General features: G+C 37.2%; 1 non-coding gene across 1 annotated transcript; it reads left to right on the forward strand.

Moving 5' to 3' along the window:
* The first annotated feature begins 2,192 nt into the window (after positions 1 to 2,192).
* Positions 2,193 to 2,278, forward strand: TRNAM-CAU (transfer RNA methionine (anticodon CAU)). The gene is given in 2 exon segments: positions 2,193 to 2,230; positions 2,243 to 2,278. It is a non-coding gene; the product is annotated as a tRNA-Met (tRNA).
* The last annotated feature ends 9,203 nt before the right edge of the window (positions 2,279 to 11,481 follow it).

Here is an 11,481-nt window from a genome sequence, read left to right on the forward strand (position 1 = left end):
CTCTCTTTTTATTTCTTGAATTTTTGTTTTATTGGTGAATAGATTAGCATATGTTACTATCACATCAATTTTTCTCTGTCTTCTCACTTTCATCTCTCACATCCCACAACATATGAAAATACATCTTTTTCATTTTTCCCAACCTTCTTAATTAATTAATTTATTAATTTTTTTAAATTAAACATTTATTAATTTAAAACTAAAAAAATTGTAAACAAAATCAAACATAACATTTCATTAAAAAAATAAAATACTATATGAAACGATAAAATGACAACTTAAATTTAAAAACAAATTAGAAAAAAAAAACTAGTTATCCAGAGTTTGTAAGTAGGTGTTCAATGTAATCACAAAGAGCTGTGTTCAATGTAATCACAAAGAGCTGAGCGAAGATGGTGGTAGGATTCTACATCACATAACTCATGGATCATATATGTATTCACTTCTTCCTTGATAGGGGGATCAGTACGAGATGGGAAATATAACATCCCCCTCATCTTGTTGTATCATATTGTGTAGTATAATGCAATCATACGTTATATATCTTGTTATGTCTGTAGTCATTAACCGTGTCGGATGTTATATTATGCTCGAGTGGGATTTTATGATGTCAAAAGCTCATTCAACGTCCTTTCGTGTTGCTTCTTATACCGCCTTGAACATTCTTTTCTAGTTATTGGACGTGTAAATGATTTCACAAAAGTAGCCTATGTTGGGTATATATCATTCGCAAGATAGTAGTCATGCTTGTATTCTTCGCCTCTTTTAAAATAAAAGAACATTTGAATACTTTACCAAGATATTTCACATTCAATAGCGGTGATTAGTAGAGGACATTCAGGTCATTGTTTGAACCGTCCACACCATATAATGCATGTCAAAACCATAAATCTTGTAACGTTACCGATTCAAATATCATTGTAGGATACTCGTGATCACCTCTCACGTACCTGCCTCGCAATTCTGTTAAACAAATCATCCAGTTCCAATGTGTGTAGTTAATGCTACTAAGGATTCTAGGAAATCCATGTGTAGCTTCGTGTGTACATTACAAAAGTTGAATGTCGATAGATGTTGGTTGGCACAAATAGCTCTATAAAGTTGCACAACACCATATAAGAAGTTTTGAAGACTTTTACGTGAAGTTATTTCTGACATATTCAAATACGCATCTAAGCATCTGGTATGTTCTCGAAGGCTAGTTGACATATTGCTAAAGTGTATTCTTGTAATGTACTACAACTTTTCTGAAACCTTGGATCTCTTGTTTTTTGAAATACATGACAATTCATCTTCGTATCACCAACAATACACATAAACAAATCTTTGCTTATCTAAAACCTTCTACGGAGTTTTCAAGTAATATTGGATCAACAACATTTTTGCCTCTTCATGGTCTCTATGGACCACAGTTCTCAAACGCCTAACCATGATGTAACTTGTATTATTCTGATAAAGCACTTGTCCAATTTGAGAAAATGAATAGAAAAATGTAAAGATGAGTTGGTTCATCGTCGATGAAGATGAATAATAAGGATTTTTTTCCCATAACATACTTTCTGATGGGTGGATTCATTATTTTTGAAAAAGTTGAATGAGATTGGAAAATGTTGGAATGGAATGGGAGATTACTGGAAAGGAATTAGAGTGAGTTGCTAGTTTTTAGAATGATTGATTGTTCTTTTATACATTTGAATTAAAAAATTAATTTAAAAATAGTCGTTGAACCGTAACAAGGAAATTGATAAATGTTTCACATGGTTTAACCAATCGGTTGATGCGTCCCCGGCCTCGGAACGGTGTAGTCGTGGGTACCGCCTTAGCCCGCTCCAAAAATGCTTGGACTTTGTCGACCCTTAGAAGTCTAAATTGATAAAGCACACCTTATTCAAATCAAATTTAAATCATCTTTTTATTCGCATTGAATAATTGTTACGGCAAAACCAAAAAACTACAAAGTTGTTTTACTCAATTCTTATGACGATATTATAGAATTTTTGGCGTTCATTTATTTTTAAAAAGATAGAACCATGTTCAGTAAAATTATGGACCAAACTATGGCGATGATTCAACTGATCATGAGATCATCACCCAAAAATGAGCAAATATTTTGGAAACTTGAGTTTAATAAAATTTAATTTTTATGGTTATAGAGTTTATACAAGAAAATATATGTAAAATGTCAACACAGAGGGGTGGTGGCGCAGTTGGCTAGCGCGTAGGTCTCATAGCAATAAGAGTTATCCTGAGGTCGAGAGTTCGAGCCTCTCTCACCCCATCTACATTTTTACCTATGAAAGTCTAATTTGGATTTAATTCTTATTCAAACTAATATTATTCTATAATAGATGAAACCCTTTTCTTTTAAATTCTAAACTAAATCGAACCAAATTGATATACAACGGACATTTCAGTTAAAAGTCTAAGTTTGATTTAATTCTTATTCGAAATAATATTATATTATAGATGAAACTTTAAAATTCTAAACTAGATCAAACCAAAATGATATACAAGGCATCTTTTTAGTTTTTCAATATATCAATCAAATGTCGTTATCTTATTAAAATGATGTCATGCTAGAATCTCACCTAGATAGATGAGTCGATCGAGATCTTACTTTAATTGTTTTTTGTAAGATCGCGGTAGCATTTGATTGTAGGATCGAGGGTAGGTTCGAACGTAAGATCGTAGGATTGTTACTAGTTTAATAAAAAATTATAAGATTTTTTTTATTTATGTAGAATATCCCTTTTGAATCGTTAAATGATGGGTTGAATATTTATTTGTATGTTTATTATTAACTTAAACCAATTGATAAAAATGTATTTTTTAGATTTTAAAATAATTTTGATAGGATCTTACGATCCGATTGGATTTTACGATCACGATTTTACAAAAGGAAAAATGATTATATATAAAATCCCGATCTTAACAACCTTGATATCAATCACTGAAAACAATTGGTTTATTATTATTATTATTATTATTATTATTATTTATCGTTTACTATTTTTACTGTATACAAATGCCAAATATTTAGCTTTTTTCAATGATTTTTCTAATACTAGATGCACTGCATTGAGATACTGTTTATGGAGTTGGGCTCCTAGATCATATATAAAGTCATAAAGAGTGTTAGATTTGATGAGGAATTAAGATTCTTTTTTTCCGACAAAAGGTTTATTATCAAGGCATTTTTTAAGAAATTTATAAACCTTCTTTAATTGTTTTACATGTTTTGCAACCATAAAAATGATATTTCTGTGAAATTATATATATATATATATATATATATATATATATATATATATATATATATATATATATATATAATGTATGAAATACTAGGTATAGAACCATTTAAATTGACTTTATTTTTATTAAAAAGCACAATTTTCTTTCACTCTTAGTTTTTTTCTATTACTTTTGAATTCATATTATTTTTTATTTTGGAATTCATCACCAACGTCTATTTATTACGAATATGTTTTTTATTAAACTTCTAATAGAAGCTTCATAACTTCCTCCGACACCTACCTTATGTATACTTGCATTGTTATTTTTTTGATGGATTATGGGATGAGGTTTATCACGTTATTAATAAACAATTTCAATCTTTCACTATAACTTTCTATAATAAATTTCAATATATTGAACTACATGTAGTTGATAAAATATTCTTATACATGGTTTGTTGTGCAAAATTAAACTTATAAAACTCTATAAAAAATATATACAAAGTCTAACATAAGCTCTAACAGACGGTACAAGAAAAATGGTAGAGATATTTGATTGAATTTTTTTTTTAAATTATGTAGTTTTTTGATGGTTCTATACCTAATATTAGGTACATAACAACCACATATTCCCCATATATATATATATATATATATATATATATATATATATATATATATATATATATATATATATATATATATATAGTTTGGTTCCGGTGAGGACTCGTGAGAACACTTTAATGATAGTTTCCTCCAAATGGTAGATACCTCTTTTCTGTCTTCAATTTCTTCACACGTCCAGAAAACCATCAATCCACCAGATCGTTGATTTTGTCTATAGCACCACGATCAAACGTAGCCATCAGCAACACCATCCGCCTTCCTCATTCGAATTCTGGTCTTTCCCCATCGGTGAGATTTTGTTTTCCAATTTGAAGTGGATTTTCACATAATCAATTTTTGTAATTAAAATCTATTTTCTTCTCTCGCAAGTCTTTTCTCATATCCAAATCCAATTCTGTCATAAATGGAATCTCGGTTTTAATGTAGAGAATCTCAATTTACTGATGTAACATCAATAAAAATCATGCCAAATTAAAACTTTTTAAAACATTTTCAAAACCAAGATTATTCCAAAACATGTTTCCAAAATAGTATAATGTCAGAGCATCCCATAATCAAATCATAAACAGATGAAATACGAGGAGCCGTACGATCATGATTCGCCTTTCCGCGATCATCCGAAGTAACTGAAACAATAATCGATAAATGTAAGCTCGACGGCTTAGTGAGTTACCCCTAAAATACCAACGCCATACATATATAATCATATCATATAAACATATAAGCAAACAACATGCATTATGAGCCTTCAGCTTTACTCGACCGCCTCGCAAGCCTTTAGCCTATTTGGACCGCTCTCCGCTCCTTCGGCACGTTTGGACCGCCTCGTAGGGTCTACAGCCTATTCGAACCGCTTGCTGGGCCTTCGGCCTAACTGAACCCCTTTGTAGGGCCTTCCGTTTATCCGGAACGCACTAGGTATGTTGGCCTTCAGCACAAAGCAGGACCGCCTCAACCCAACCCCCAATCAACAAACATGTGCACATAAATATCATACGCTAGCATATGTAACAGTCGTACCGATCTAATGGATCACTAATCATAGCAACATCCTATTACCAGGATACAGACTTAACCGGTCACTAACATAGCATCATCCTATATACCAGGATACCGACCTAACCAGGTCACTAAGCATGTCACCATCCTAACTACCAGGATGTAAATCAATGAGCAAATCATGCAATAAACCCAGATACAAATCTGATAGGGGCTGGTATTGGTGCCTTAGACCTAGTTGATATAGTGAGGAGAACTCACCTCACAACTGTCGAACTGAAATGGTAAGCTCAGACTCTCAAATCACCACCACGGACTCCACAACCTGTATTTACCATAGGACCATTTCCATAAATTTCCAATTTACTAAAATGCCCCCAGAAGTCAACTGGTCAAACCTTGGTCCATGTCAAAGTCAACGGTCAAAGTTAACAGTCCATGTTGACTCAACTCGTCGAGTGCAGCTAGCAACTCGCCAAGTTCCTTAAGAGTTCAGAAGGTCATAAAACCCTTACTGGCTCGCCGAGTTTCCGACCAACTCGTCGAGTCTATGTGTGTCCAAAAGTCGGGGAAAACCCTAACTGACTCGTCGAGTCCATGCTGAAACCAAACAACGGGAAAACCCTTCCCAACTCGTCGGGTTCCTTATCCGACTCGTCGAGTTCATACAGTCCACCTATTGTCTAGATGATTTCGAGCCATTCCAAGGCTCCAAATGGTAGATCTAGCTTCCTAAGGCATGCTTATCATGCAACTTTACGTGCATGCAAGGCTCTGAAGGCTTAGAGTACCAAATCCAAGCTTAAAAGGGGTTTAACTCAAAGGGAATAGCTCATACTTGCTAAAGCTGGAAACTTTATAGTTATAGAGGCCAAGATAAGTTCAGATTTGAAGTTGCAACTTTAAACCCTAGCACATACCCGGAAATGGCTATCATACATGCTAGAAAAGCCCTAATCTTAACCATGAAGAGATCTAGAAGGAGGAAAGTCAAGGTAACGACTTTTTACCTTCAAGTGATGCTAAACTGGAGTAGAACTCAGATCCACAACCGTTCCTTGCCTTACGCTTCTTGATCTTCAAGCTCCTTTCACCAAGATCCACCTTCCAAGCTTAAAACACACAAATATGGAGAGAAAACGCGTTTTAGGGTTTCTGGACTCAAAGGGGGCTGTAAGGGAGGCTAAGGGGGCTAATGACTCTTTAAATAGGGTGCTAAAACACGGGAAATTAGGGTTTCATCCTCCAGCTCCAACTCGTCGAGTCATGCCTCCGAATCAGCGAGTTGGTCACTTAAACACGTGGCCAAAAAGGTTCCTACTCGTCGAGTCAGGGCATCCAACTCGTCGAGTAGACTTTTTAATATGAAAATAAAGCTGTAAAATTAATACTTGAGAGTCGGGGTGTTATAATTCTCCCCCACTTGAACTAGACTTCGTCCTCGAAGTCCGCTGTGGTGAACAACTCCGGATAGTGCTCCCATATCTCAGCCTCCGGCTCCCAAGTCCACTATGACCCTCTTCGGTGCTCCCATTGTACCTTTACCAAAGGCACTTCCTTGTTCCGTAGAACCTTCACCGTCCTCTCTAGTACGACCACTGGTCTCTCTATATAATTCAGGCGCTCGTCGACTTATATGTCCTCCAAGGACACTATTACTGTATCATCTAATACGTACTTCCGCAACTGGGACACATGGAAAGTGTTGTGGATGTGAATAAGCTCCTGCGGTAGTTCTAGTCTATATGTCACCTTGCTAACCTTGGAAATAACCCTGAACTACCCAATGTATCGAGGGCCCAATTTCCCTCTCTTCCTAAAGCGGATCACACCCTTCCAAGGTGATACCTTTAGGAGTACCATGTCACCGACCTGAAAATCTAATTCTGATCGGCGCCGGTCGGCATAGCTCTTTTGTCTACTCTATGCGGTCTGCAAACGCTGTCTAATCTGCTAAATCTTCTCAGTAGTTTGCAAAACTACCTCTGTCCGCCCCATTCACTCTGTGGCCAACCTCACCCCACCAGACCGGGGTGCGACATCTTCGCCCGTACAACAACTCAAAAGGTGGGGAACCAATATTGGAATGATATCTCTTTTTGTAGGCGAACTCTGCAAGGGGTAGGTGGGAATCCCAGCTCCCACCGAAGTCGATGACGCACGCCCTCAACCTGTCCTTGAGGGTCTGTATAGTTCGCTCACTCTGATCGTCGGTCTGCAGATGATAAGCTGTGCTAAAATGTAGTCGTGTGCCCAAGTCCTCGTGGAACTTTTGCTAGAAGCGGGAGGTGAATCTAACATCATGGTCGGAAACAATAGAGACCGGAACTCCATGGTGATCAACGATCTCGCGGACATGCACGTCGGCCAGCTTATCGGCTAATGAACTCTCCCGTATGGCTAGGAAATGGGAACTCTTGGTCAATTGATCCACGATGAACCATATAGCATAAAATACCTTCACCGTCCTCGACAACTTGGTAATGAAGTCCATCGTGATCAGTTCCCATTTCCACAGGAGAATCTCTAGAGGCTGCAGCTTGTCATGCGGCCTCTGATGCTCGGCCATGGCCATCCTACAGGTCAAGCACCTATCGACGTACAAAGCAATTTCTCGCTTCATGCACGGCCACCAGTAACTCAAACTCAAATCCCGGTACATCTTGGTGGCTCCCGGGTGAATGAAGAAGTGAGACTTATGAGCGTCCTCTATAAGCGTCTGTCTGACTCCACCAAACATCAGAACCCATACCCGACCGCATCGGGTCAACAATCCCCGGCTATCCTACACAAATCGGTCGTTCTCACCCCCGATCCTTTCCATGTCCAAGACGACAATGCCACAATGATGCTTTATCCAAGCTAGTAGAAGATCAATACACATCACATTATTTCCTAGGTTATCTACAACCGACACAGTTTCATACACACCATCACAAGGTAATGCTTTAAAATAAAGAACATTATTAAAGAAAGCATTAATACTACCAATTTCATTATCAAAAGAAAAGGTAAACCCTTGTTTGTACAAACTATGAAAGGAAATAATATTCCTCACCATTTCGGACGAATAAACACAATTATTCAAATCTAACTTTAACCCACTGTCACAACTCGTAATTTATTCCATCGCTATAATCCGTTCCCGTTAATAAAACCGTTTGTATTCCAATTATTCCGTTAACTTTCGGTTTAAATTAATTAATTTGGGACATTTTATCTTGACATTATGAGTGTCCAAACCCATTAGAAACGCGTAAAAATACCCTCGTTATTTATAAAAAAAATATTTACGACTAAGTCGTAATTACGGCAAATTAACCGGGTAAAATTTTAAACCCCGTTTAACGTCGGTATCGGCTAGATTTCCATTGGGCCACAAACTCTAACCATATATAAAGTTGAGAAGACTTCATTTGAACTTTTCCACCACCTCACAACTTTCTCTCTCTACTCTCTCTCTCTCTCTAAAACTCGAAATTGAGCCAAGAACACCTCTTTCAAGCTTCATTTTGGTAAGTAACCTATCCTAGCATGTTTCTAAGCTTGTTTATCATGCAAATCTATGTTCAAACCACCCTAAACCATCAAAAACTTGTGTTTACGGTTTGGGAACATCTCCCAAAACCGTAAACTATCTAAAAGGGGTTTTGAAGCCCCAAAACCCTTCCAAGTCTCTTCTAGTGCTTAGATATGGCTTAAGGACTTGCATGCACGAGATTTGAACACCAAAATCATATGATTTGGGTAGTAAACATGAGTTTACGACCCAAGAACATTATTGGACTGTAAACACATCTTCAAAGACCATAAACACCTTTTAGAGTGTTAAAATGCCCCTTAAACACCTCCAAAAGCTTCCATGAGTGCCTAGAACCTTATATTCCTTCATGAGATGCACCAAAACATATAAAAATGTGTCACACTTGAGTTTACGATTTGGGAAGGTCTCCCAAAACCGTAAACACCTTCAATGGGATATTTAAGTGCCCTTAACACCTTATATGACTTAGATTTGGGTCTAGAACCTTGTATGCTTAACCTACAACCACCAAAGCATAAGATTCATGGACAAACATGAGTTTAATACCGTAAACTAATGTGTTTGCGGTAGTAAACTCCCCAAGTGCCATTCAAGAACCGTAAACTCCTTTTCCTAGGTCAATTCAAGTCCCAATCACTTCCTAGGCCATGGAATCAACCCTAGAACCTTCCTTTGTGCATTGTTAGATCTTTAAGCATCCAAAAACCACACCATCCATGAGTTTACGGCCGTAAACTCATGGGTATATGGTCTTTGGACCATAAACATCCCTAAGGGCTTACTCTTGAAGAGTAAACTCCTTATCTAGGCCCTACATATCCTTAGATGCTACCCGGGTCACTCCTAACACTTGAAATAGAGTGTTTTCGCGTCTCGGAGTGTATTGTCTTACTTATTTGGTAGTTCAAAGTCTAATTAGATACAATTATGTATCTCTTCTTATACATAGGAACCTCGCGTGTACTCAAGCCCCGAACTGACACTTAGCATCCAACCGACACATTTCTCATCCGATGAGTTCATACCCCTACACCTTTTTCCGTGTTTTCAATGTTTTCAGGGGGAATACAAGCAAAAGTACAAGGATATCTTGTACTCAAACTTATTATTTCATTGGAAATGTTTCATATTTCGTATGCTTTTAAAACTAGAAACCGTATTAACCAACCGTTCAACTTGCAGAGTTAGTTTTCAAATTGTTTGTGAAACTTGTTATAAAATGTCATATCTTATATTTCACAAATGATTTTTCCATGTTGTTACTGTTAAAAGCATTAACTTAGTACTTTTGATTTCGTCCTCGGTAACACTCCACAGAGATACGCGAGTGGAGGACCGCCCCTGTAACTAGAATCTCCTGGAGGGTGAACGTGACTTGAGTGTATAGATCTATACATGATTAACTACCCCGCACCTGGCTGCTAGCTACAGTCGGACCGAAAGGTCCAAGGGTGACAAAAGTCATATAGTGATATTGGACTTCTTATTGCCATATCTAGTCTATCGTATGGTTATGGAACTCGCAATTTGGATAACAGAGATTTACTTGTTAGTAATAATGAACCAAGTAACTAGTTTACTTCCTAGTTTTTAGTTTTATATACGCGTTAAAACTAATGCACCATACAAGGATAACCAGGTTTTCAGAATACTTCTCTTAACACTGCAAGTATGGTAGATACTTGTACACTTCATTCCGGATAGATAACCAACATTTAGGAAAATAAGGGTTTTTCCTGGGACAACTTAACTATACATAACCAAACTGTGTAACATTGGATAACTAGACTTTTCTTATAAGAAAATATGGGATTTTCTTGGATAACAAATGTTTTCAGAAAACTAAAGGAAACACGTTCATTTCCAGAAAATAAACCGCTTATGAACTCACCAGCTTTATGCTGATTTTCAAACTGCTTGTATTCTCAGGTCCGCATTAGACAGGTACCTCGTGATCTTTTAGAGAAGAAAAAGCGTTTAGAAGTCACGTCTTAACTTTTGTTCATTTTGGGATGTATATATATATAAACATGTATAACTTTTCTTTCAACAAATGTAAAAACTTTTATGTAATGTAATGGCTGTGTTTACTACGCTTACTATGTACATTGGTTGTGATACTTAACATGACGTCACCTCCGCCTCGGAACGTTTCCGCCTTCGGTTTCGGGGTGTGACAGATTGGTATCAGAGCCCTTGTTTATAGTGAACTAAGTATACCAAACCTTACATGGTATAAGACTATAAACACTAAGGGGCCGAAGTGCTCTGAACTAAAAGTATACTTTAAAATATAAGTATTTTTCAAAAGAATACAAGTATACCTAACCGCCGAAATCCGTAACCTCGAGTAGAACAAAACATAAGTAATCGGGTGTTGTTACGCTGCGGTTAAACCTGGGCAGTTATGTAGTCGTGTCTATGGTCAATATAGCCTGATCAGCTATATTCATTCAAGACACGGCCAACATCTGCTTGGGAGTGACTGTGGTGTGCAGCATGCCTAAAACTTACCCAATATCCAAACAATGAGTCATCGTCACAACGAAACATAAAATACTATGGGAGTATTTTAGCCAAAGCCGATTACGTGTAGAGATTCATTCCGAGTATTGCTACTCACTCTTTCCCTAGCAATAGATTACCTGCTTTGATAGCTCTTTCCTGTTTTATCGCTTAATAGAATTCTATATATGTCATAATGAGATATCTCTTGTTCCATATCTCTTGATTCAATTCAGAGGACTTATGATCCTCTCCTTCCTGGCTATTTTAGATCAAGATGCCTCCGAGGAAGAGACCCAGCTTAAAGAACAACAATCCTCCTCCACCACCACCTCCCCCTCTATTTGATCCCGCCATGTTTCAAGCAGCTGTTGCTGCTGCTGTGGCTGCTACCATATCACAAATGAACCCCGGTGGTTCAAGCGGGCCAGGAGGTGGAACTCAACCTCAAAACTAGGAAGGTAGTCAGGGACACCAGAAGGAGTGTTCCTACAAGGACTTTATGAACACGAAACCCACATCTTTCGATGGAACTGGAGGTGTCATTTTCCTAACCCGATGGTTTAAGAA

This window comes from Lactuca sativa, chromosome 2 (assembly GCF_002870075.4).
Source record: "Lactuca sativa cultivar Salinas chromosome 2, Lsat_Salinas_v11, whole genome shotgun sequence".
In the NCBI taxonomy this organism is placed as follows: Eukaryota; Viridiplantae; Streptophyta; class Magnoliopsida; order Asterales; family Asteraceae; genus Lactuca; species Lactuca sativa.